The following is a 27,001-nucleotide window of genomic DNA, read 5'->3' on the forward strand; positions in this document are numbered from 1 at the left end:
AGACATCAACATTTGTGGGTTTACCCGGGCACATTGCACTCTAATTTATAACCGAAGAACACCACTGGCCGGTAGGTCTGTTTCCCTAGTACCAGCATGGGGAACGTAGAAAGGCTACCGCTCTCTGGCCGTTACCTGCAAAAGCAGGTTTAAAGCCTGAGCTAATGGTCACTTCATATGAACAAGTACGGCAGGGCTGTAAATGAAACCTGCCCTCAAAATGTCTTGAGGGAGATAATGGCCAAAATATTTCAAATGGTGACACATACTTTAAGAAAACACTTTGAAGAAATAAGCTCTAATCACAGCTGGAAAAATAAAAAGGACATGTATTAAAGCTGAATTTCAACGCATTATGAGACACATGCAAATTCAACCATACAGAGGTATCAGCTCACACCACTCAGAATAACAATCAGCAAAAACTACAAAGAATACTTGCTGAAGGTGCTGGGAAGAAATACATACCCTCCACTATAAGTGGGACATAACCTGGAATGAGCCACTAAGGAGAACAGAATAGAGGTGCCTTTAAAAGGTAAACATTGAGCTACCATATGATGCAGCAGACCTATTCCTGGACCTATAAACTAAGAAGAGAGAATTGGAAAGACACAGGCAGGCAAATCTGCATGGCACAGTATTACAATAGCCAAGATATGGAAGTAACCAAAAAGTCCACCAACAGATGGGTGGACAAAGAAGAACTCCTCCATGTACAGATGGAATATTCGCTAGTGAAAAAAATGAAACAATGCCATTTGCAGCACCATACATGAGTCTAGACGTAATCACGCCACCTGTAGTAAGTGAGAAAGCAAAGACACATATCCTATCATATCACTTTTAGGAGTTACTTAAAAATTGATACCAATGAAGATATTTCCACAGAGAAAGGCAATCACAGATTCATTAAAAAAATCTTATGGTTCACCATATAGAAAGGGATGAGGATTGGATACATTACCATACTGGGGTTAACAGAGATATACAAACCATGTGAAATATATAATCACCAAAGACGTACGGAAGACCAGGAGAAGACTACTCAACATTGTGGCATAACCTACATGGGAAAAGGATGCGTGGAAGAATAGAAACATGTATGTGTGTGAAAGAAGCAAATCTTGCACACCTAGAACAAACAAACTATTGTAATCAATTGTGCTGGAATAAAGAATAAAAAGTAAATTACAAATATGAACTAGAAGTTATGAGACATAAACTTAAAGGGCTTTTTCCTGGCACATTCCATTCTAATTTACAACCTAGAACACCACTTCCATTAAGCCTCTGTTTCCCTAGTTACGAAATTTGGAAAAGGAGAAATGCTGCCACCTTGTGGCCGTTTCCTGCAACAGCAGCTTTAAACTCACAGCTAATGCTCACTTAACATACACAAGGACTCAGAGCTGTAAAGGACACCTGCCCTAAAAAAATGTGCTGAAGGAGGGAATGGACAAAAATTTCAAAACAGGCAAATGTTTCAAGAAGAGAGTATGAAGAGTTAAGTTTTACTCACGGTGTTTTAAAAAAAAGGAAAATGGATAAAAGCTCAACCTCAGGGAGTGTTAGACCCATGCAATCTATTCTATAAAAAGTTTCAACTTACACCAGTCGACTGACCATCAGCAAAAAGTCTACAAACAATAAATGCTGAAGGGGTTTTAGAGAACTGTGTACCCTCTACCTGCTGGTGAGACGTAAAGGGGTAACAGCCAATAATGAGAACAGAAAGGAGCTGTGTTTAAAAGTAAAAATGGAGGTACCATTCAATCCAGCAGGCGCACCATTGGACCTCTCACCTGAGAAGACAAGAATCGAGAAGACTCAGGCCGCAAAAGCTGCAGTGCAGCCTTATTCACAATAGCCAAGACAGTGAAGCAATGAAAATGTCCAACAACAGGTGAATGGATAAAGAAGAAGTGGTCCATGTACACAATGGAATATTAGCCATGGAAAACAATGAACCATTGCTCTCTGAGGAACCACAAATGAGTCTGGAGATAATCACGAAACATGAGGTAACTCGGAAACCAAAGACCTGTATTCTATGATATCACTTATAGGCGTTATCTAATAACTGACACAAATGAATATATTTCCAAGGGAAAGACACTCACAGACTTAGAAAACAAACTATGCTCATCTAACAGGAAAGGTGGGGGGAATGGATAAATTAAGATTAGTGTTGCTATATCTATACAAACACATATTATATACATTTCTCAAAAAGACCGACCATGTAGCAAGGGAGGTCTGCGGAAACCTCTGTAACATTTTACATGGGAAAAGGATCTGTACTTGAATAGACATATATAATGTACAAATGAACCAGATTGTGTACACCTAGGACAAACAATATTCTAAGCTTTACCCCAATTAAAAAAATTTTTTAAATCCAAGAAGAAATAATGAGACATAAACGTATGGGGGTTTCTCCATGCACATTTCAATTTAATTTACAACCTAGGAACACGACTTGCAGAAAGGCTCTGCTGCCCTACTACCCAGATTTGGGAATGGAGAAATGCTGCCTGCTTGAGGCCACTTCCCACAACAGCAGCTTTAAACCCATTGCTAAAGGTCACTAAATATTCACCAAACTTGTAGTTCGGGAAATGACACCTGCTCTCTAAAAAAATTATGGGGTGGAAAATCGACCAAAAATTTCAAAATAGGGCAACCTTCCAAGAAGACAATTTCAAGAGATATATTGTACTCCCAACTGTTTCCTTTTTTTTAACAGAAAAGAAAACGGTGGAGAAAAATGATGAGTTTTACGAATTTTCAAAGACATGCAAACCCACATTACAAAAACCTATCAGCTCACAGCAGCCAGTATGGCCATTAGCATAAATGCGGCAAACAATAAATGCTGAAGCGATTGTGGAGAAATGCGTACCCTCGATTCTAAGGGGGACGTGGTAAGTGCCAGTAATGAAAACACAAAGATGGTGCTTTGAAAAGGAAAACACGGTGCTACCAGTCAGTCAATCACACCCACTGCTGGGCCTATCACCTGTGAAAATGAGAATCAGAAAGTCACAGGCTGGCAATCCTGCACTCCAACAATATTTACCATAGCCAACGCTTGGAAGCAATGAAAATGTCCATCAACCGAGGAATGCACAAAGTAGAAGTGGTCCACGTACACGGTGCAAAATTACTCCAATAAAAACTAAAAATTAAATTTAAAAATCCAACAAAAGTAAGGAGACATCAGCTTGTGTGGGTTTGTCTGGGCACACTCCACTCTAATTTATAACCGAGAAACACCACAGGCCGCAATGGCTTCTCCCTAGTTACCAGGGTGGGGAACTTAGAAAGGCTGCCACCCTCTGGCAGTTACCTGCAAAAGCAGCATTAAAGCCTGTGCTCATGGTCATTTCATAGGAACAAGTACTGCAGAACTGTAAATGAAACCTGCCCTCAAAATGTCTTGAGGGAGGTAATGGCCAAAACATTTCAAAATGTGACGCATACTTTAAGAGAACAATTTGAAGAACTAAGGGGTAATCACAGCTTGAAAAATAAAAAGGACATGCCTTAAAGCTCAATTTCAACGGATTATGAGGCACGTGCGAATTCAACCACAAAAAGGTATCAGCTCACAATTGTCAGAATTACCATCAACAAGAAATCTACAAACAAAAATGCTGAAGGTGTTGTGGAGAAATGTGTACCCTCAACTTCAAGGGGGACGTAAGTTGGAAAGGGCCACAAATGAGAGCAGAATGGAGGTGCCTTAAAAAGGTAAACATTGAGCTACCATATGATCCAGCAGAAGCACTCCTCGACATATAATCTAAGAAGAGAGAATTGGAAAGACACAGGCAGGCAAATCTGCATGGCACAGTATTACAATAGCCAAGATATGGAAGTAACCAAAAAGTCCACCAACAGATGGGTGGACAAAGAAGAACTCCTCCATGTACAGATGGAATATTCGCTAGTGAAAAAAATGAAACAATGCCATTTGCAGCACCATACATGAGTCTAGACGTAATCACGCCACCTGTAGTAAGTGAGAAAGCAAAGACACATATCCTATCATATCACTTTTAGGAGTTACTTAAAAATTGATACCAATGAAGATATTTCCACAGAGAAAGGCAATCACAGATTCATTAAAAAAATCTTATGGTTCACCATATAGAAAGGGATGAGGATTGGATACATTACCATACTGGGGTTAACAGAGATATACAAACCATGTGAAATATATAATCACCAAAGACGTACGGAAGACCAGGAGAAGACTACTCAACATTGTGGCATAACCTACATGGGAAAAGGATGCGTGGAAGAATAGAAACACGTATGTGTGTGAAAGAAGCAAATCTTGCACACCTAGAACAAACAAACTATTGTAATCAAATGTGCTGGAATAAAGAATAAAAAGTAAATTACAAATATGAACAAGAAGTTATGAGACATAAACTTAAAGGGCTTTTTCCTGGCACATTCCATTCTAATTTACAACCTAGAACACCACTTCCATTAAGCCTCTGTTTCCCTAGTTACGAAATTTGGAAAAGGAGAAACGCTGCCACCTTGTGGCCGTTTCCTGCAAGAGCAGCTTTAAACTCACAGCTAATGCTCACTTAACATACACAAGGACTCAGAGCTGTAAAGGACACCTGCCCTAAAAAAATGTGCTGAAGGAGGGAATGGACAAAAATTTCAAAACAGGCAAATGTTTCAAGAAGAGAGTATGAAGAGTTAAGTTTTACTCACGGTGTTTTAAAAAAAAGGAAAATGGATAAAAGCTCAACCTCAGGGAGTGTTAGACCCATGCAATCTATTCTATAAAAAGTTTCAACTTACACCAGTCGACTGACCATCAGCAAAAAGTCTACAAACAATAAATGCTGAAGGGGTTTTAGAGAACTGTGTCCCCTCTACCTGCTGGTGAGACGTAAAGGGGTAACAGCCAATAATGAGAACAGAAAGGAGCTGTGTTTAAAAGTAAATATGGAGGTACCATTCAATCCAGCAGGCGCACCATTGGACCTCTCACCTGAGAAGACAAGAATCGAGAAGACTCAGGCCGCAAAAGCTGCAGTGCAGCCTTATTCACAATAGCCAAGACAGTGAAGCAATGAAAATGTCCAACAACAGGTGAATGGATAAAGAAGAAGTGGTCCATGTACACAATGGAATATTAGCCATGGAAAACAATGAACCATTGCTCTCTGAGGAACCACAAATGAGTCTGGAGATAATCACGAAACATGAGGTAACTCGGAAACCAAAGACCTGTATTCTATGATATCACTTATAGGCGTTATCTAATAACTGACACAAATGAATATATTTCCAAGGGAAAGACACTCACAGACTTAGAAAACAAACTATGCTCATCTAACAGGAAAGGTGGGGGGAATGGATAAATTAAGATTAGTGTTGCTATATCTATACAAACACATATTATATACATTTCTCAAAAAGACCGACCATGTAGCAAGAGAGGTCTGCGGAAACCTCTGTAACATTTTACATGGGAAAAGGATCTGTACTTGAATAGACATATATAATGTACAAATGAACCAGATTGTGTACACCTAGGACAAACAATATTCTAAGCTTTACCCCAATTAAAAAAATTTTTTAAATCCAAGAAGAAATAATGAGACATAAACGTATGGGGGTTTCTCCATGCACATTTCAATTTAATTTACAACCTAGGAACACGACTTGCAGAAAGGCTCTGCTGCCCTAGTACCCAGATTTGGGAATGGAGAAATGCTGCCTGCTTGAGGCCACTTCCCACAACAGCAGCTTTAAACCCATTGCTAAAGGTCACTAAATATTCACCAAACTTGCAGTTCGGGAAATGACACCTGCTCTCTAAAAAAATTCTGGGGTGGAAAATCGACCAAAAATTTCAAAATAGGGCAACCTTCCAAGAAGACAATTTCAAGAGATATATTGTACTCCCAACTGTTTCCTTTTTTTTAACAGAAAAGAAAACGGTGGAGAAAAATGATGAGTTTTACGAATTTTCAAAGACATGCAAACCCACATTACAAAAACCTATCAGCTCACAGCAGCCAGTATGGCCATTAGCATAAATGCGGCAAACAATAAATGCTGAAGCGATTGTGGAGAAATGCGTACCCTCGATTCTAAGGGGGACGTGGTAAGTGCCAGTAATGAAAACACAAAGATGGTGCTTTGAAAAGGAAAACACGGTGCTACCAGTCAGTCAATCACACCCACTGCTGGGCCTATCACCTGTGAAAATGAGAATCAAAAAGTCACAGGCTGGCAATCCTGCACTCCAACAATATTTACCATAGCCAACGCTTGGAAGCAATGAAAATGTCCATCAACCGAGGAATGCACAAAGTAGAAGTGGTCCACGTACACGGTGGAAAATTACTCCAATAAAAACTAAAAATTAAATTTAAAAATCCAACAAAAGTCAGGAGACATCAGCTTGTGTGGGTTTGTCCGGGCACACTCCACTCTAATTTATAACCGAGAAACACCACAGGCCGCAAGGGCTTCTCCCTAGTTACCAGGGTGGGGAACTTAGAAAGGCTGCCACCCTCTGGCAGTTACCTGCAAAAGCAGCATTAAAGCCTGTGCTCATGGTCATTTCATAGGAACAAGTACTGCAGAACTGTAAATGAAACCTGCCCTCAAAATGTCTTGAGGGAGGTAATGGCCAAAACATTTCAAAATGTGACGCATACTTTAAGAGAACAATTTGAAGAACTAAGGGGTAATCACAGCTTGAAAAATAAAAAGGACATGCCTTAAAGCTCAATTTCAACGGATTATGAGGCACGTGCGAATTCAACCACAAATAGGTATCAGCTCACAATTGTCAGAATAACCATCAACAAGAAATCTACAAACAAAAATGCTGAAGGTGTTGTGGAGAAATGCGTACCCTCAACTTCAAGGGGGACGTAAGTTGGAAAGGGCCACAAATGAGAGCAGAATGGAGGTGCCTTAAAAAGGTAAACATTGAGCTACCATATGATCCAGCAGAAGCACTCCTCGACATATAATCTAAGAAGAGAGAATTGGAAAGACACAGGCAGGCAAATCTGCATGGCACAGTATTACAATAGCCAAGATATGGAAGTAACCAAAAAGTCCACCAACAGATGGGTGGACAAAGAAGAACTCCTCCATGTACAGATGGAATATTCGCTAGTGAAAAAAATGAAATAATGCCATTTGCAGCACCATACATGAGTCTAGACGTAATCACGCCACCTGTAGTAAGTGAGAAAGCAAAAGACACATATCCTATCATATCACTTTTAGGAGTTACTTAAAAATTGATACCAATGAAGATATTTCCACAGAGAAAGGCAATCACAGATTCATTAAAAAAATCTTATGGTTCACCAAATAGAAAGGGATGAGGATTGGATACATTACCATATTGGGGTTAACAGAGATATACAAACCATGTGAAATATATAATCACCAAAGACGTACGGAAGACCAGGAGAAGACTACTCAACATTGTGGCATAACCTACATGGGAAAAGGATGCGTGGAAGAATAGAAACATGTATGTGTGTGAAAGAAGCACATCTTGCACACCTAGAACAAACAAACCATTGTAATCAAATGTGCTGGGATAAAGAATAAAAAGTAAATTACAAATATGAACAAGAAGTTATGAGACATAAACTTAAAGGGCTTTTTCCTGGCACATTCCATTCTAATTTACAACCTAGAACACCACTTCCATTAAGCCTCTGTTTCCCTAGTTACAAAATTTGGAAAAGGAGAAATGCTGCCACCTTGTGGCCGTTTCCTGCAAGAGCAGCTTTAAACTCAGAGCTAATGCTCACTTAACATACACAAGGACTCAGGGCTGTAAAGGACACCTGTCCTAAAAAAATGTGCTGAAGGAGGGAATGGACAAAAAAATTCAAAACAGGCAAATGTTTCAAGAAGAGAGTATGAAGAGTTAAGTTTTACTCACGGTGTTTTAAAAAAAAGGAAAATGGATAAAAGCTCAACCTCAGGGAGTGTTAGACCCATGCAATCTATTCTATAAAAAGTTTCAACTTACACCAGTCGACTGACCATCAGCAAAAAGTCTACAAACAATAAATGCTGAAGGGGTTTTAGAGAACTGTGTCCCCTCTACCTGCTGGTGAGACGTAAAGGGGTAACAGCCAATAATGAGAACAGAAAGGAGCTGTGTTTAAAAGTAAAAATGGAGGTACCATTCAATCCAGCAGGCGCACCATTGGACCTCTCACCTGAGAAGACAAGAATCGAGAAGACTCAGGCCGCAAAAGCTGCAGTGCAGCCTTATTCACAATAGCCAAGACAGTGAAGCAATGAAAATGTCCAACAACAGGTGAATGGATAAAGAAGAAGTGGTCCATGTACACAATGGAATATTAGCCATGGAAAACAATGAACCATTGCTCTCTGAGGCACCACAAATGAGTCTGGAGATAATCACGAAACATGAGGTAACTCGGAAACCAAAGACCTGTATTCTATCATATCACTTATAGGCGTTATCTAATAACTGACACAAATGAATATATTTCCACAGAGAAAGACACTCACAGACTTAGAAAACAAACTATGCTCATCTAAAAGGAAAGGTGGGGAGAAAGGATAAATTAAGATTAGTGTTGCTATATCTATACAAACACATATTATATACATTTCTCAAAAAGACCGACCATGTAGCAAGGGAGGTCTGCGGAAACCTCTGTAACATTTTACATGGGAAGAGGATCTGTACTTGAATAGACATATATAATGTACAAATGAACCAGATTGTGTACACCTAGGACAAACAATATTCTAAGCTTTACCCCAATTAAAAAAAATTTTTAAATCCAAGAAGAAATAATGAGACATAAACGTATGGGGGTTTCTCCATGCACATTCCAATTTAATTTACAACCTAGGAACACGACTGCCAGAAAGGCTCTGCTGCCCTAGTACCCAGATTTGGGAATGGAGAAATGCTGCCTGCTTGAGGCCACTTCCCACAACAGCAGCTTTAAACCCATTGCTAAAGGTCACTAAATATTCACCAAACTTGCAGTTCGGGAAATGACACCTGCTCTCTAAAAAAATTCTGGGGTGGAAAATCGACCAAAAATTTCAAAATAGGGCAACCTTCCAAGAAGACAATTTCAAGAGATATATTGTACTCCCAACTGTTTCCTTTTTTTTAACAGAAAAGAAAACGGTGGAGAAAAATGATGAGTTTTACGAATTTTCAAAGACATGCAAACCCACATTACAAAAACCTATCAGCTCACAGCAGCCAGTATGGCCATTAGCATAAATGCGGCAAACAATAAATGCTGAAGCGATTGTGGAGAAATGCGTACCCTCGATTCTAACGGGGACGTGGTAAGTGCCAGTAATGAAAACACAAAGAAGGTGCTTTGAAAAGGAAAACACGGTGCTACCAGTCAGTCAATCACACCCACTGCTGGGCCTATCACCTGTGAAAATGAGAATCAAAAAGTCACAGGCTGGCAATCCTGCACTCCAACAATATTTACCATAGCCAACGCTTGGAAGCAATGAAAATGTCCATCAACCGAGGAATGCACAAAGTAGAAGTGGTCCACGTACACGGTGGAAAATTACTCCAATAAAAAATAAAAATTAAATTTAAAAATCCAACAAAAGTCAGGAGACATCAGCTTGTGTGGGTTTGTCCGGGCACACTCCACTCTAATTTATAACCGAGAAACACCACAGGCCGCAAGGGCTTCTCCCTAGTTACCAGGGTGGGGAACATAGAAAGGCTGCCACACTCTGGCAGTTACCTGCAAAAGCAGCATTAAAGCCTGTGCTCATGGTCATTTCATAGGAACAAGTACTGCAGAACTGTAAATGAAACCTGCCCTCAAAATGTCTTGAGGGAGGTAATGGCCAAAACATTTCAAAATGTGACACATACTTTAAGAAAACAATTTGAAGAACTAAGGGGTAATCACAGCTTGAAAAATAAAAAGGACATGCCTTAAAGCTCAATTTCAACGGATTATGAGGCACGTGCGAATTCAACCACAAAAAGGTATCAGCTCACAATTGTCAGAATAACCATCAACAAGAAATCTACAAACAAAAATGCTGAAGGTGTTGTGGAGAAATGCGTACCCTCAACTTCAAGGGGGACGGAAGTTGGAAAGGGCCACAAATGAGAGCAGAATGGAGGTGCCGTAAAAAGGTAAACATTGAGCTACCATATGATCCAGCAGAAGCACTCCTCGACATATAATCTAAGAAGAGAGAATTGGAAAGACACAGGCAGGCAAATCTGCATGGCACAGTATTACAATAGCCAAGATATGGAAGTAACCAAAAAGTCCACCAACAGATGGGTGGACAAAGAAGAACTCCTCCATGTACAGATGGAATATTCGCTAGTGAAAAAAATGAAACAATGCCATTTGCAGCACCATACATGAGTCTAGACGTAATCACGCCACCTGTAGTAAGTGAGAAAGCAAAAGACACATATCCTATCATATCACTTTTAGGAGTTACTTAAAAATTGATACCAATGAAGATATTTCCACAGAGAAAGGCAATCACAGATTCATTAAAAAAATCTTATGGTTCACCAAATAGAAAGGGATGAGGATTGGATACATTACCATATTGGGGTTAACAGAGATATACAAACCATATGAAATATATAATCACCAAAGACGTACGGAAGACCAGGAGAAGACTACTCAACATTGTGGCATAACCTACATGGGAAAAGGATGCGTGGAAGAATAGAAACATGTATGTGTGTGAAAGAAGCACATCTTGCACACCTAGAACAAACAAACCATTGTAATCAAATGTGCTGGGATAAAGAATAAAAAGTAAATTACAAATATGAACAAGAAGTTATGAGACATAAACTTAAAGGGCTTTTTCCTGGCACATTCCATTCTAATTTACAACCTAGAACACCACTTCCATTAAGCCTCTGTTTCCCTAGTTACGAAATTTGGAAAAGGAGAAATGCTGCCACCTTGTGGCCGTTTCCTGCAAGAGCAGCTTTAAACTCAGAGCTAATGCTCACTTAACATACACAAGGACTCAGGGCTGTAAAGGACACCTGTCCTAAAAAAATGTGCTGAAGGAGGGAATGGACAAAATATTCAAAACAGGCAAATGTTTCAAGAAGAGAGTATGAAGAGTTAAGTTTTACTCACGGTGTTTTAAAAAAAAGGAAAATGGATAAAAGCTCAACCTCAGGGAGTGTTAGACCCATGCAATCTATTCTATAAAAAGTTTCAACTTACACCAGTCGACTGACCATCAGCAAAAAGTCTACAAACAATAAATGCTGAAGGGGTTTTAGAGAACTGTGTTCCCCTCTACCTGCTGGTGAGACGTAAAGGGGTAACAGCCAATAATGAGAACAGAAAGGAGCTGTGTTTAAAAGTAAAAATGGAGGTACCATTCAATCCAGCAGGCGCACCATTGGACCTTTCACCTGAGAAGACAAGAATCGAGAAGACTCAGGCCGCAAAAGCTGCAGTGCAGCCTTATTCACAATAGCCAAGACAGTGAAGCAATGAAAATGTCCAACAACAGGTGAATGGATAAAGAAGAAGTGGTCCATGTACACAATGGAATATTAGCCATGGAAAACAATGAACCATTGCTCTCTGAGGCACCACAAATGAGTCTGGAGATAATCACGAAACATGAGGTAACTCGGAAACCAAAGACCTGTATTCTATGATATCACTTATAGGCGTTATCTAATAACTGACACAAATGAATATATTTCCACAGAGAAAGACACTCACAGACTTAGAAAACAAACTATGCTCATCTAAAAGGAAAGGTGGGGAGAAAGGATAAATTAAGATTAGTGTTGCTATATCTATACAAACACATATTATATACATTTCTCAAAAAGACCGACCATGTAGCAAGGGAGGTCTGCGGAAACCTCTGTAACATTTTACATGGGAAGAGGATCTGTACTTGAATAGACATATATAATGTACAAATGAACCAGATTGTGTACACCTAGGACAAACAATATTCTAAGCTTTACCCCAATTAAAAAAATTTTTTAAATCCAAGAAGAAATAATGAGACATAAACGTATGGGGGTTTCTCCATGCACATTCCAATTTAATTTACAACCTAGGAACACGACTGCCAGAAAGGCTCTGCTGCCCTAGTACCCAGATTTGGGAATGGAGAAATGCTGCCTGCTTGAGGCCACTTCCCACAACAGCAGCTTTAAACCCATTGCTAAAGGTCACTAAATATTCACCAAACTTGCAGTTCGGGAAATGACACCTGCTCTCTAAAAAAATTCTGGGGTGGAAAATCGACCAAAAATTTCAAAATAGGGCAACCTTCCAAGAAGACAATTTCAAGAGATATATTGTACTCCCAACTGTTTCCTTTTTTTTAACAGAAAAGAAAACGGTGGAGAAAAATGATGAGATTTACGAATTTTCAAAGACATGCAAACCCACATTACAAAAACCTATCAGCTCACAGCAGCCAGTATGGCCATTAGCATAAATGCGGCAAACAATAAATGCTGAAGCGATTGTGGAGAAATGCGTACCCTCGATTCTAACGGGGACGTGGTAAGTGCCAGTAATGAAAACACAAAGAAGGTGCTTTGAAAAGGAAAACACGGTGCTACCAGTCAGTCAATCACACCCACTGCTGGGCCTATCACCTGTGAAAATGAGAATCAAAAAGTCACAGGCTGGCAATCCTGCACTCCAACAATATTTACCATAGCCAACGCTTGGAAGCAATGAAAATGTCCATCAACCGAGGAATGCACAAAGTAGAAGTGGTCCACGTACACGGTGGAAAATTACTCCAATAAAAAATAAAAATTAAATTTAAAAATCCAACAAAATTCAGGAGACATCAGCTTGTGTGGGTTTGTCCGGGCACACTCCACTCTAATTTATAACCGAGAAACACCACAGGCCGCAAGGGCTTCTCCCTAGTTACCAGGGTGGGGAACATAGAAAGGCTGCCACCCTCTGGCAGTTACCTGCAAAAGCAGCATTAAAGCCTGTGCTCATGGTCATTTCATAGGAACAAGTACTGCAGAACTGTAAATGAAACCTGCCCTCAAAATGTCTTGAGGGAGGTAATGGCCAAAACATTTCAAAATGTGACACATACTTTAAGAAAACAATTTGAAGAACTAAGGGGTAATCACAGCTTGAAAAATAAAAAGGACATGCCTTAAAGCTCAATTTCAACGGATTATGAGGCACGTGCGAATTCAACCACAAAAAGGTATCAGCTCACAATTGTCAGAATAACCATCAACAAGAAATCTACAAACAAAATGCTGAAGGTGTTGTGGAGAAATGCGTACCCTCCACTTCAAGGGGGACGGAAGTTGGAAAGGGCCACAAATGAGAGCAGAATGGAGGTGCCTTAAAAAGGTAAACATTGAGCTACCATATGATCCAGCGGAACCACTCCTCGACATATAATCTAAGAAGAGAGAATTGGAAAGACACAGGCAGGCAAATCTGCATGGCACAGTATTACAATAGCCAAGATATGGAAGTAACCAAAAAGTCCACCAACAGATGGGTGGACAAAGAAGAACTCCTCCATGTACAGATCGAATATTCGCTAGTGAAAAAAAATGAAACAATGCCATTTGCAGCACCATACATGAGTCTAGACGTAATCACGCCACCTGTAGTAAGTGAGAAAGCAAAAGACACATATCCTATCATATCACTTTTAGGAGTTACTTAAAAATTGATACCAATGAAGATATTTCCACAGAGAAAGGCAATCACAGATTCATTAAAAAAATCTTATGGTTCACCAAATAGAAAGGGATGAGGATTGGATACATTACCATATTGGGGTTAACAGAGATATACAAACCATGTGAAATATATAATCACCAAAGACGTACGGAAGACCAGGAGAAGACTACTCAACATTGTGGCATAACCTACATGGGAAAAGGATGCGTGGAAGAATAGAAACATGTATGTGTGTGAAAGAAGCACATCTTGCACACCTAGAACAAACAAACCATTGTAATCAAATGTGCTGGGATAAAGAATAAAAAGTAAATTACAAATATGAACAAGAAGTTATGAGACATAAACTTAAAGGGCTTTTTCCTGGCACATTCCATTCTAATTTACAACCTAGAACACCACTTCCATTAAGCCTCTGTTTCCCTAGTTACGAAATTTGGAAAAGGAGAAATGCTGCCACCTTGTGGCCGTTTCCTGCAAGAGCAGCTTTAAACTCAGAGCTAATGCTCACTTAACATACACAAGGACTCAGGGCTGTAAAGGACACCTGTCCTAAAAAAATGTGCTGAAGGAGGGAATGGACAAAATATTCAAAACAGGCAAATGTTTCAAGAAGAGAGTATGAAGAGTTAAGTTTTACTCACGGTGTTTTAAAAAAAAGGAAAACGGATAAAAGCTCAACCTCAGGGAGTGTTAGACCCATGCAATCTATTCTATAAAAAGTTTCAACTTACACCAGTCGACTGACCATCAGCAAAAAGTCTACAAACAATAAATGCTGAAGGGGTTTTAGAGAACTGTGTCCCCTCTACCTGCTGGTGAGACGTAAAGGGGTAACAGCCAATAATGAGAACAGAAAGGAGCTGTGTTTAAAAGTAAAAATGGAGGTACCATTCAATCCAGCAGGCGCACCATTGGACCTCTCACCTGAGAAGACAAGAATCGAGAAGACTCAGGCCGCAAAAGCTGCAGTGCAGCCTTATTCACAATAGCCAAGACAGTGAAGCAATGAAAATGTCCAACAACAGGTGAATGGATAAAGAAGAAGTGGTCCATGTACACAATGGAATATTAGCCATGGAAAACAATGAACCATTGCTCTCTGAGGCACCACAAATGAGTCTGGAGATAATCACGAAACATGAGGTAACTCGGAAACCAAAGACCTGTATTCTATGATATCACTTATAGGCGTTATCTAATAACTGACACAAATGAATATATTTCCACAGAGAAAGACACTCACAGACTTAGAAAACAAACTATGCTCATCTAAAAGGAAAGGTGGGGAGAAAGGATAAATTAAGATTAGTGTTGCTATATCTATACAAACACATATTATATACATTTCTCAAAAAGACCGACCATGTAGCAAGGGAGGTCTGCGGAAACCTCTGTAACATTTTACATGGGAAGAGGATCTGTACTTGAATAGACATATATAATGTACAAATGAACCAGATTGTGTACACCTAGGACAAACAATATTCTAAGCTTTACACCAATTAAAAAAATTTTTTAAATCCAAGAAGAAATAATGAGACATAAACGTATGGGGGTTTCTCCATGCACATTCCAATTTAATTTACAACCTAGGAACACGACTGCCAGAAAGGCTCTGCTGCCCTAGTACCCAGATTTGGGAATGGAGAAATGCTGCCTGCTTGAGGCCACTTCCCACAACAGCAGCTTTAAACCCATTGCTAAAGGTCACTAAATATTCACCAAACTTGCAGTTCGGGAAATGACACCTGCTCTCTAAAAAAATTCTGGGGTGGAAAATCGACCAAAAATTTCAAAATAGGGCAACCTTCCAAGAAGACAATTTCAAGAGATATATTGTACTCCCAACTGTTTCCTTTTTTTAACAGAAAAGAAAACGGTGGAGAAAAATGATGAGATTTACGAATTTTCAAAGACATGCAAACCCACATTACAAAAACCTATCAGCTCACAGCAGCCAGTATGGCCATTAGCATAAATGCGGCAAACAATAAATGATGAAGCGATTGTGGAGAAATGCGTACCCTCGATTCTAACGGGGACGTGGTAAGTGCCAGTAATGAAAACACAAAGAAGGTGCTTTGAAAAGGAAAACACGGTGCTACCAGTCAGTCAATCACACCCACTGCTGGGCCTATCACCTGTGAAAATGAGAATCAAAAAGTCACAGGCTGGCAATCCTGCACTCCAACAATATTTACCATAGCCAACGCTTGGAAGCAATGAAAATGTCCATCAACCGAGGAATGCACAAAGTAGAAGTGGTCCACATACACGGTGGAAAATTACTCCAATAAAAAATAAAAATTAAATTTAAAAATCCAACAAAAGTCAGGAGACATCAGCTTGTGTGGGTTTGTCCGGGCACACTCCACTCTAATTTATAACCGAGAAACACCACAGGCCGCAAGGGCTTCTCCCTAGTTACCAGGGTGGGGAACATAGAAAGGCTGCCACCCTCTGGCAGTTACCTGCAAAAGCAGCATTAAAGCCTGTGCTCATGGTCATTTCATAGGAACAAGTACTGCAGAACTGTAAATGAAACCTGCCCTCAAAATGTCTTGAGGGAGGTAATGGCCAAAACATTTCAAAATGTGACACATACTTTAAGAAAACAATTTGAAGAACTAAGGGGTAATCACAGCTTGAAAAATAAAAAGGACATGCCTTAAAGCTCAATTTCAACGGATTATGAGGCACGTGCGAATTCAACCACAAAAAGGTATCAGCTCACAATTGTCAGAATAACCATCAACAAGAAATCTACAAACAAAATGCTGAAGGTGTTGTGGAGAAATGTGTACCCTCCACTTCAAGGGGGACGGAAGTTGGAAAGGGCCACAAATGAGAGCAGAATGGAGGTGCCTTAAAAAGGTAAACATTGAGCTACCATATGATCCAGCGGAACCACTCCTCGACATATAATCTAAGAAGAGAGAATTGGAAAGACACAGGCAGGCAAATCTGCATGGCACAGTATTACAATAGCCAAGATATGGAAGTAACCAAAAAGTCCACCAACAGATGGGTGGACAAAGAAGAACTCCTCCATGTACAGATCGAATATTCGCTAGTGAAAAAAAATGAAACAATGCCATTTGCAGCACCATACATGAGTCTAGACGTAATCACGCCACCTGTAGTAAGTGAGAAAGCAAAAGACACATATCCTATCATATCACTTTTAGGAGTTACTTAAAAATTGATACCAATGAAGATATTTCCACAGAGAAAGGCAATCACAGATTCATTAAAAAAATCTTATGGTTCACCAAATAGAAAGGGATGAGGATTGGATACATTACCATATTGGGGTTAACAGAGATATACAAACCATGTGAAATATATAATCACCAAAGACGTACGGAAGACCAGGAGAAGACTACTCAACATTGTGGCATAACCTACATGGGAAAAGGATGCGTGGAAGAATAGAAACATGTATGTGTGTGAAAGAAGCACATCTTGCACACCTAGAACAAACACACCATTGTAATCAAATGTGCTGGGATAAAGAATAGAAAGTAAATTACAAATATGAACAAGAAGTTATGAGACATAAACTTAAAGGGCTTTTTCCTGGCACATTCCATTCTAATTTACAACCTAGAACACCACTTCCATTAAGCCTCTGTTTCCCTAGTTACGAAATTTGGAAAAGGAGAAATGCTGCCACCTTGTGGCCGTATCCTGCAAGAGCAGCTTTAAACTCAGAGCTAATGCTCACTTAACATACACAAGGACTCAGGGCTGTAAAGGACACCTGTCCTAAAAAAATGTGCTGAAGGAGGGAATGGACAAAAAAATTCAAAACAGGCAAATGTTTCAAGAAGTGAGTATGAAGAGTTAAGTTTTACTCACGGTGTTTTAAAAAAAAGGAAAACGGATAAAAGCTCAACCTCAGGTAGTGTTAGACCCATGCAATCTATTCTATAAAAAGTTTCAACTTACACCAGTCGACTGACCATCAGCAAAAAGTCTACAAACAATAAATGCTGAAGGGGTTTTAGAGAACTGTGTCCCCTCTACCTGCTGGTGAGACGTAAAGGGGTAACAGCCAATAATGAGAACAGAAAGGAGCTGTGTTTAAAAGTAAAAATGGAGGTACCATTCAATCCAGCAGGCGCACCATTGGACCTCTCACCTGAGAAGACAAGAATCGAGAAGACTCAGGCCGCAAAAGCTGCAGTGCAGCCTTATTCACAATAGCCAAGACAGTGAAGCAATGAAAATGTCCAACAACAGGTGAATGGATAAAGAAGAAGTGGTCCATGTACACAATGGAATATTAGCCATGGAAAACAATGAACCATTGCTCTCTGAGGCACCACAAATGAGTCTGGAGATAATCACGAAACATGAGGTAACTCGGAAACCAAAGACCTGTATTCTATGATATCACTTATAGGCGTTATCTAATAACTGACACAAATGAATATATTTCCACAGAGAAAGACACTCACAGACTTAGAAAACAAACTATGCTCATCTAAAAGGAAAGGTGGGGAGAAAGGATAAATTAAGATTAGTGTTGCTATATCTATACAAACACATATTATATACATTTCTCAAAAAGACTGACCATGTAGCAAGGGAGGTCTGCAGAAACCTCTGTAACATTTTACATGGGAAGAGGATCTGTACTTGAATAGACATATATAATGTACAAATGAACCAGATTGTGTACACCTAGGACAAACAATATTCTAAGCTTTACCCCAATTAAAAAAATTTTTTAAATCCAAGAAGAAATAATGAGACATAAACGTATGGGGGTTTCTCCATGCACATTCCAATTTAATTTACAACCTAGGAACACGACTGCCAGAAAGGCTCTGCTGCCCTAGTACCCAGATTTGGGAATGGAGAAATGCTGCCTGCTTGAGGCCACTTCCCACAACAGCAGCTTTAAACCCATTGCTAAAGGTCACTAAATATTCACCAAACTTGCAGTTCGGGAAATGACACCTGCTCTCTAAAAAAATTCTGGGGTGGAAAATCGACCAAAAATTTCAAAATAGGGCAACCTTCCAAGAAGACAATTTCAAGAGATATATTGTACTCCCAACTGTTTCCTTTTTTTTAACAGAAAAGAAAACGGTGGAGAAAAATGATGAGATTTACGAATTTTCAAAGACATGCAAACCCACATTACAAAAACCTATCAGCTCACAGCAGCCAGTATGGCCATTAGCATAAATGCGGCAAACAATAAATGCTGAAGCGATTGTGGAGAAATGCGTACCCTCGATTCTAACGGGGACGTGGTAAGTGCCAGTAATGAAAACACAAAGAAGGTGCTTTGAAAAGGAAAACACGGTGCTACCAGTCAGTCAATCACACCCACTGCTGGGCCTATCACCTGTGAAAATGAGAATCAAAAAGTCACAGGCTGGCAATCCTGCACTCCAACAATATTTACCATAGCCAACGCTTGGAAGCAATGAAAATGTCCATCAACCGAGGAATGCACAAAGTAGAAGTGGTCCACGTACACGGTGGAAAATTACTCCAATAAAAAATAAAAATTAAATTTAAAAATCCAACAAAAGTCAGGAGACATCAGCTTGTGTGGGTTTGTCCGGGCACACTCCACTCTAATTTATAACCGAGAAACACCACAGGCCGCAAGGGCTTCTCCCTAGTTACCAGGGTGGGGAACATAGAAAGGCTGCCACCCTCTGGCAGTTACCTGCAAAAGCAGCATTAAAGCCTGTGCTCATGGTCATTTCATAGGAACAAGTACTGCAGAACTGTAAATGAAACCTGCCCTCAAAATGTCTTGAGGGAGGTAATGGCCAAAACATTTCAAAATGTGACACATACTTTAAGAAAACAATTTGAAGAACTAAGGGGTAATCACAGCTTGAAAAATAAAAAGGACATGCCTTAAAGCTCAATTTCAACGGATTATGAGGCACGTGCGAATTCAACCACAAAAAGGTATCAGCTCACAATTGTCAGAATAACCATCAACAAGAAATCTACAAACAAAAATGCTGAAGGTGTTGTGGAGAAATGCGTACCCTCAACTTCAAGGGGGACGGAAGTTGGAAAGGGCCACAAATGAGAACAGAATGGAGGTGCCTTAAAAAGGTAAACATTGAGCTACCATATCATCCAGCGGAACCACTCCTCGACATATAATCTAAGAAGAGAGAATTGGAAAGACACAGGCAGGCAAATCTGCATGGCACAGTATTACAATAGCCAAGATATGGAAGTAACCAAAAAGTCCACCAACAGATGGGTGGACAAAGAAGAACTCCTCCATGTACAGATGGAATATTCGCTAGTGAAAAAAATGAAACAATGCCATTTGCAGCACCATACATGAGTCTAGACGTAATCACGCCACCTGTAGTAAGTGAGAAAGCAAAAGACACATATCCTATCATATCACTTTTAGGAGTTACTTAAAAATTGATACCAATGAAGATATTTCCACAGAGAAAGGCAATCACAGATTCATTAAAAAAATCTTATGGTTCACCAAATAGAAAGGGATGAGGATTGGATACATTACCATATTGGGGTTAACAGAGATATACAAACCATGTGAAATATATAATCACCAAAGACGTACGGAAGACCAGGAGAAGACTACTCAACATTGTGGCATAGCCTACATGGGAAAAGGATGCGTGGAAGAATAGAAACATGTATGTGTGTGAAAGAAGCACATCTTGCACACCTAGAACAAACAAACCATTGTAATCAAATGTGCTGGGATAAAGAATAAAAAGTAAATTACAAATATGAACAAGAAGTTATGAGACATAAACTTAAGGGGCTTTTTCCTGGCACATTCCATTCTAATTTACAACCTAGAACACCACTTCCATTAAGCCTCTGTTTCCCTAGTTACGAAATTTGGAAAAGGAGAAATGCTGCCACCTTGTGGCCGTTTCCTGCAAGAGCAGCTTTAAACTCAGAGCTAATGCTCACTTAACATACACAAGGACTCAGGGCTGTAAAGGACACCTGTCCTAAAAAAATGTGCTGAAGGAGGGAATGGACAAAAAAATTCAAAACAGGCAAATGTTTCAAGAAGTGAGTATGAAGAGTTAAGTTTTACTCACGGTGTTTTAAAAAAAAGGAAAATGGATAAAAGCTCAACCTCAGGGAGTGTTAGACCCATGCAATCTATTCTATAAAAAGTTTCAACTTACACCAGTCGACTGACCATCAGCAAAAAGTCTACAAACAATAAATGCTGAAGGGGTTTTAGAGAACTGTGTCCCCTCTACCTGCTGGTGAGACGTAAAGGGGTAACAGCCAATAATGAGAACAGAAAGGAGCTGTGTTTAAAAGTAAAAATGGAGGTACCATTCAATCCAGCAGGCGCACCATTGGACCTCTCACCTGAGAAGACAAGAATCGAGAAGACTCAGGCCGCAAAAGCTGCAGTGCAGCCTTATTCACAATAGCCAAGACAGTGAAGCAATGAAAATGTCCAACAACAGGTGAATGGATAAAGAAGAAGTGGTCCATGTACACAATGGAATATTAGCCATGGAAAACAATGAACCATTGCTCTCTGAGGCACCACAAATGAGTCTGGAGATAATCACGAAACATGAGGTAACTCGGAAACCAAAGACCTGTATTCTATGATATCACTTATAGGTGTTATCTAATAACTGACACAAATGAATATATTTCCACAGAGAAAGACACTGACAGACTTAAAAAACAAACTATGCTCATCCTAAAGGAAAGGTGGGGGGAATGGATAAATTAAGATTAGTGTTGCTATATCTATACAAACACATATTATATACATATCTCAAAAAGACCGACCATGTAGCAACGGAGGTCTGTGGAACCCTCTGTAACATTATACATGGGAAGAGGATCTGTACTTGAATAGACATATATAATGTACAAATGAACCAGATTGTGTACACCTAGGACAAACAATATTCTAAGCTTTACCCCAATTAAAAAATTTTTTTAAATCCAAGAAGAAATAATGAGACATAAACGTATGGGGGTTTCTCCATGCACATTCCAATTTAATTTACAACCTAGGAACACGACTGCCAGAAAGGCTCTGCTGCCCTAGTACCCAGATTTGGGAATGGAGAAATGCTGCCTGCTTGAGGCCACTTCCCACAACAGCAGCTTTAAACCCATTGCTAAAGGTCACTAAATATTCACCAAACTTGCAGTTCGGGAAATGACACCTGCTCTCTAAAAAAATTCTGGGGTGGAAAATCGACCAAAAATTTCAAAATAGGGCAACCTTCCAAGAAGACAATTTCAAGAGATATATTGTACTCCCAACTGTTTCCTTTTTTTTAACAGAAAAGAAAACGGTGGAGAAAAATGATGAGTTTTACGAATTTTCAAAGACATGCAAACCCACATTACAAAAACCTATCAGCTCACAGCAGCCAGTATGGCCATTAGCATAAATGCGGCAAACAATAAATGCTGAAGCGATTGTGGAGAAATGCGTACCCTCGATTCTAAGGGGGACGTGGTAAGTGCCAGTAATGAAAACACAAAGAAGGTGCTTTGAAAAGGAAAACACGGTGCTACCAGTCAGTCAATCACACCCACTGCTGGGCCTATCACCTGTGAAAATGAGAATCAAAAAGTCACAGGCTGGCAATCCTGCACTCCAACAATATTTACCATAGCCAACGCTTGGAAGCAATGAAAATGTCCATCAACCGAGGAATGCACAAAGTAGAAGTGGTCCACGTACACGGTGGAAAATTACTCCAATAAAAAATAAAAATTAAATTTAAAAATCCAACAAAAGTCAGGAGACATCAGCTTGTGTGGGTTTGTCCGGGCACACTCCACTCTAATTTATAACCGAGAAACACCACAGGCCGCAAGGGCTTCTCCCTAGTTACCAGGGTGGGGAACATAGAAAGGCTGCCACCCTCTGGCAGTTACCTGCAAAAGCAGCATTAAAGCCTGTGCTCATGGTCATTTCATAGGAACAAGTACTGCAGAACTGTAAATGAAACCTGCCCTCAAAATGTCTTGAGGGAGGTAATGGCCAAAACATTTCAAAATGTGACACATACTTTAAGAAAACAATTTGAAGAACTAAGGGGTAATCACAGCTTGAAAAATAAAAAGGACATGCCTTAAAGCTCAATTTCAACGGATTATGAGGCACGTGCGAATTCAACCACAAAAAGGTATCAGCTCACAATTGTCAGAATAACCATCAACAAGAAATCTACAAACAAAAATGCTGAAGGTGTTGTGGAGAAATGCGTACCCTCAACTTCAAGGGGGACGTAAGTTGGAAAGGGCCACAAATGAGAGCAGAATGGAGGTGCCGTAAAAAGGTAAACATTGAGCTACCATATGATCCAGCAGAAGCACTCCTCGACATATAATCTAAGAAGAGAGAATTGGAAAGACACAGGCAGGCAAATCTGCATGGCACAGTATTACAATAGCCAAGATATGGAAGTAACCAAAAAGTCCACCAACAGATGGGTGGACAAAGAAGAACTCCTCCATGTACAGATGGAATATTCGCTAGTGAAAAAAATGAAACAATGCCATTTGCAGCACCATACATGAGTCTAGACGTAATCACGCCACCTGTAGTAAGTGAGAAAGCAAAAGACACATATCCTATCATATCACTTTTAGGAGTTACTTAAAAATTGATACCAATGAAGATATTTCCACAGAGAAAGGCAATCACAGATTCATTAAAAAAATCTTATGGTTCACCAAATAGAAAGGGATGAGGATTGGATACATTACCATATTGGGGTTAACAGAGATATACAAACCATATGAAATATATAATCACCAAAGACGTACGGAAGACCAGGAGAAGACTACTCAACATTGTGGCATAACCTACATGGGAAAAGGATGCGTGGAAGAATAGAAACATGTATGTGTGTGAAAGAAGCACATCTTGCACACCTAGAACAAACAAACCATTGTAATCAAATGTGCTGGGATAAAGAATAAAAAGTAAATTACAAATATGAACAAGAAGTTATGAGACATAAACTTAAAGGGCTTTTTCCTGGCACATTCCATTCTAATTTACAACCTAGAACACCACTTCCATTAAGCCTCTGTTTCCCTAGTTACGAAATTTGGAAAAGGAGAAATGCTGCCACCTTGTGGCCGTTTCCTGCAAGAGCAGCTTTAAACTCAGAGCTAATGCTCACTTAACATACACAAGGACTCAGGGCTGTAAAGGACACCTGTCCTAAAAAAATGTGCTGAAGGAGGGAATGGACAAAATATTCAAAACAGGCAAATGTTTCAAGAAGAGAGTATGAAGAGTTAAGTTTTACTCACGGTGTTTTAAAAAAAAGGAAAATGGATAAAAGCTCAACCTCAGGGAGTGTTAGACCCATGCAATCTATTCTATAAAAAGTTTCAACTTACACCAGTCGACTGACCATCAGCAAAAAGTCTACAAACAATAAATGCTGAAGGGGTTTTAGAGAACTGTGTCCCCTCTACCTGCTGGTGAGACGTAAAGGGGTAACAGCCAATAATGAGAACAGAAAGGAGCTGTGTTTAAAAGTAAAAATGGAGGTACCATTCAATCCAGCAGGCGCACCATTGGACCTCTCACCTGAGAAGACAAGAATCGAGAAGACTCAGGCCGCAAAAGCTGCAGTGCAGCCTTATTCACAATAGCCAAGACAGTGAAGCAATGAAAATGTCCAACAACAGGTGAATGGATAAAGAAGAAGTGGTCCATGTACACAATGGAATATTAGCCATGGAAAACAATGAACCATTGCTCTCTGAGGCACCACAAATGAGTCTGGAGATAATCACGAAACATGAGGTAACTCGGAAACCAAAGACCTGTATTCTATGATATCACTTATAGGCGTTATCTAATAACTGACACAAATGAATATATTTCCACAGAGAAAGACACTCACAGACTTAGAAAACAAACTATGCTCATCTAAAAGGAAAGGTGGGGAGAAAGGATAAATTAAGATTAGTGTTGCTATATCTATACAAACACATATTATATACATTTCTCAAAAAGACCGACCATGTAGCAAGGGAGGTCTGCGGAAACCTCTGTAACATTTTACATGGGAAGAGGATCTGTACTTGAATAGACATATATAATGTACAAATGAACCAGATTGTGTACACCTAGGACAAACAATATTCTAAACTTTACCCCAATTAAAAAAAATTTTTAAATCCAAGAAGAAATAATGAGACATAAACGTATGGGGGTTTCTCCATGCACATTCCAATTTAATTTACAACCTAGGAACACGACTGCCAGAAAGGCTCTGCTGCCCTAGTACCCAGATTTGGGAATGGAGAAATGCTGCCTGCTTGAGGCCACTTCCCACAACAGCAGCTTTAAACCCATTGCTAAAGGTCACTAAATATTCACCAAACTTGCAGTTCGGGAAATGACACCTGCTCTCTAAAAAAATTCTGGGGTGGAAAATCGACCAAAAATTTCAAAATAGGGCAACCTTCCAAGAAGACAATTTCAAGAGATATATTGTACTCCCAACTGTTTCCTTTTTTTTAACAGAAAAGAAAACGGTGGAGAAAAATGATGAGTTTTACGAATTTTCAAAGACATGCAAACCCACATTACAAAAACCTATCAGCTCACAGCAGCCAGTATGGCCATTAGCATAAATGCGGCAAACAATAAATGCTGAAGCGATTGTGGAGAAATGCGTACCCTCGATTCTAACGGGGACGTGGTAAGTGCCAGTAATGAAAACACAAAGAAGGTGCTTTGAAAAGGAAAACACGGTGCTACCAGTCAGTCAATCACACCCACTGCTGGGCCTATCACCTGTGAAAATGAGAATCAAAAAGTCACAGGCTGGCAATCCTGCACTCCAACAATATTTACCATAGCCAACGCTTGGAAGCAATGAAAATGTCCATCAACCGAGGAATGCACAAAGTAGAAGTGGTCCACGTACACGGTGGAAAATTACTCCAATAAAAAATAAAAATTAAATTTAAAAATCCAACAAAAGTCAGGAGACATCAGCTTGTGTGGGTTTGTCCGGGCACACTCCACTCTAATTTATAACCGAGAAACACCACAGGCCGCAAGGGCTTCTCCCTAGTTACCAGGGTGGGGAACATAGAAAGGCTGCCACCCTCTGGCAGTTACCTGCAAAAGCAGCATTAAAGCCTGTGCTCATGGTCATTTCATAGGAACAAGTACTGCAGAACTGTAAATGAAACCTGCCCTCAAAATGTCTTGAGGGAGGTAATGGCCAAAACATTTCAAAATGTGACACATACTTTAAGAAAACAATTTGAAGAACTAAGGGGTAATCACAGCTTGAAAAATAAAAAGGACATGCCTTAAAGCTCAATTTCAACGGATTATGAGGCACGTGCGAATTCAACCACAAAAAGGTATCAGCTCACAATTGTCAGAATAACCATCAACAAGAAATCTACAAACAAAAATGCTGAAGGTGTTGTGGAGAAATGCGTACCCTCAACTTCAAGGGGGACGTAAGTTGGAAAGGGCCACAAATGAGAGCAGAATGGAGGTGCCGTAAAAAGGTAAACATTGAGCTACCATATGATCCAGCAGAAGCACTCCTCGACATATAATCTAAGAAGAGAGAATTGGAAAGACACAGGCAGGCAAATCTGCATGGCACAGTATTACAATAGCCAAGATATGGAAGTAACCAAAAAGTCCACCAACAGATGGGTGGACAAAGAAGAACTCCTCCATGTACAGATGGAATATTCGCTAGTGAAAAAAATGAAACAATGCCATTTGCAGCACCATACATGAGTCTAGACGTAATCACGCCACCTGTAGTAAGTGAGAAAGCAAAAGACACATATCCTATCATATCACTTTTAGGAGTTACTTAAAAATTGATACCAATGAAGATATTTCCACAGAGAAAGGCAATCACAGATTCATTAAAAAAATCTTATGGTTCACCAAATAGAAAGGGATGAGGATTGGATACATTACCATATTGGGGTTAACAGAGATATACAAACCATATGAAATATATAATCACCAAAGACGTACGGAAGACCAGGAGAAGACTACTCAACATTGTGGCATAACCTACATGGGAAAAGGATGCGTGGAAGAATAGAAACATGTATGTGTGTGAAAGAAGCACATCTTGCACACCTAGAACAAACAAACCATTGTAATCAAATGTGCTGGGATAAAGAATAAAAAGTAAATTACAAATATGAACAAGAAGTTATGAGACATAAACTTAAAGGGCTTTTTC

This window comes from Eschrichtius robustus, chromosome 9 (genome assembly GCF_028021215.1).
Source record: "Eschrichtius robustus isolate mEscRob2 chromosome 9, mEscRob2.pri, whole genome shotgun sequence".
NCBI lineage: Eukaryota > Metazoa > Chordata > Mammalia > Artiodactyla > Eschrichtiidae > Eschrichtius > Eschrichtius robustus.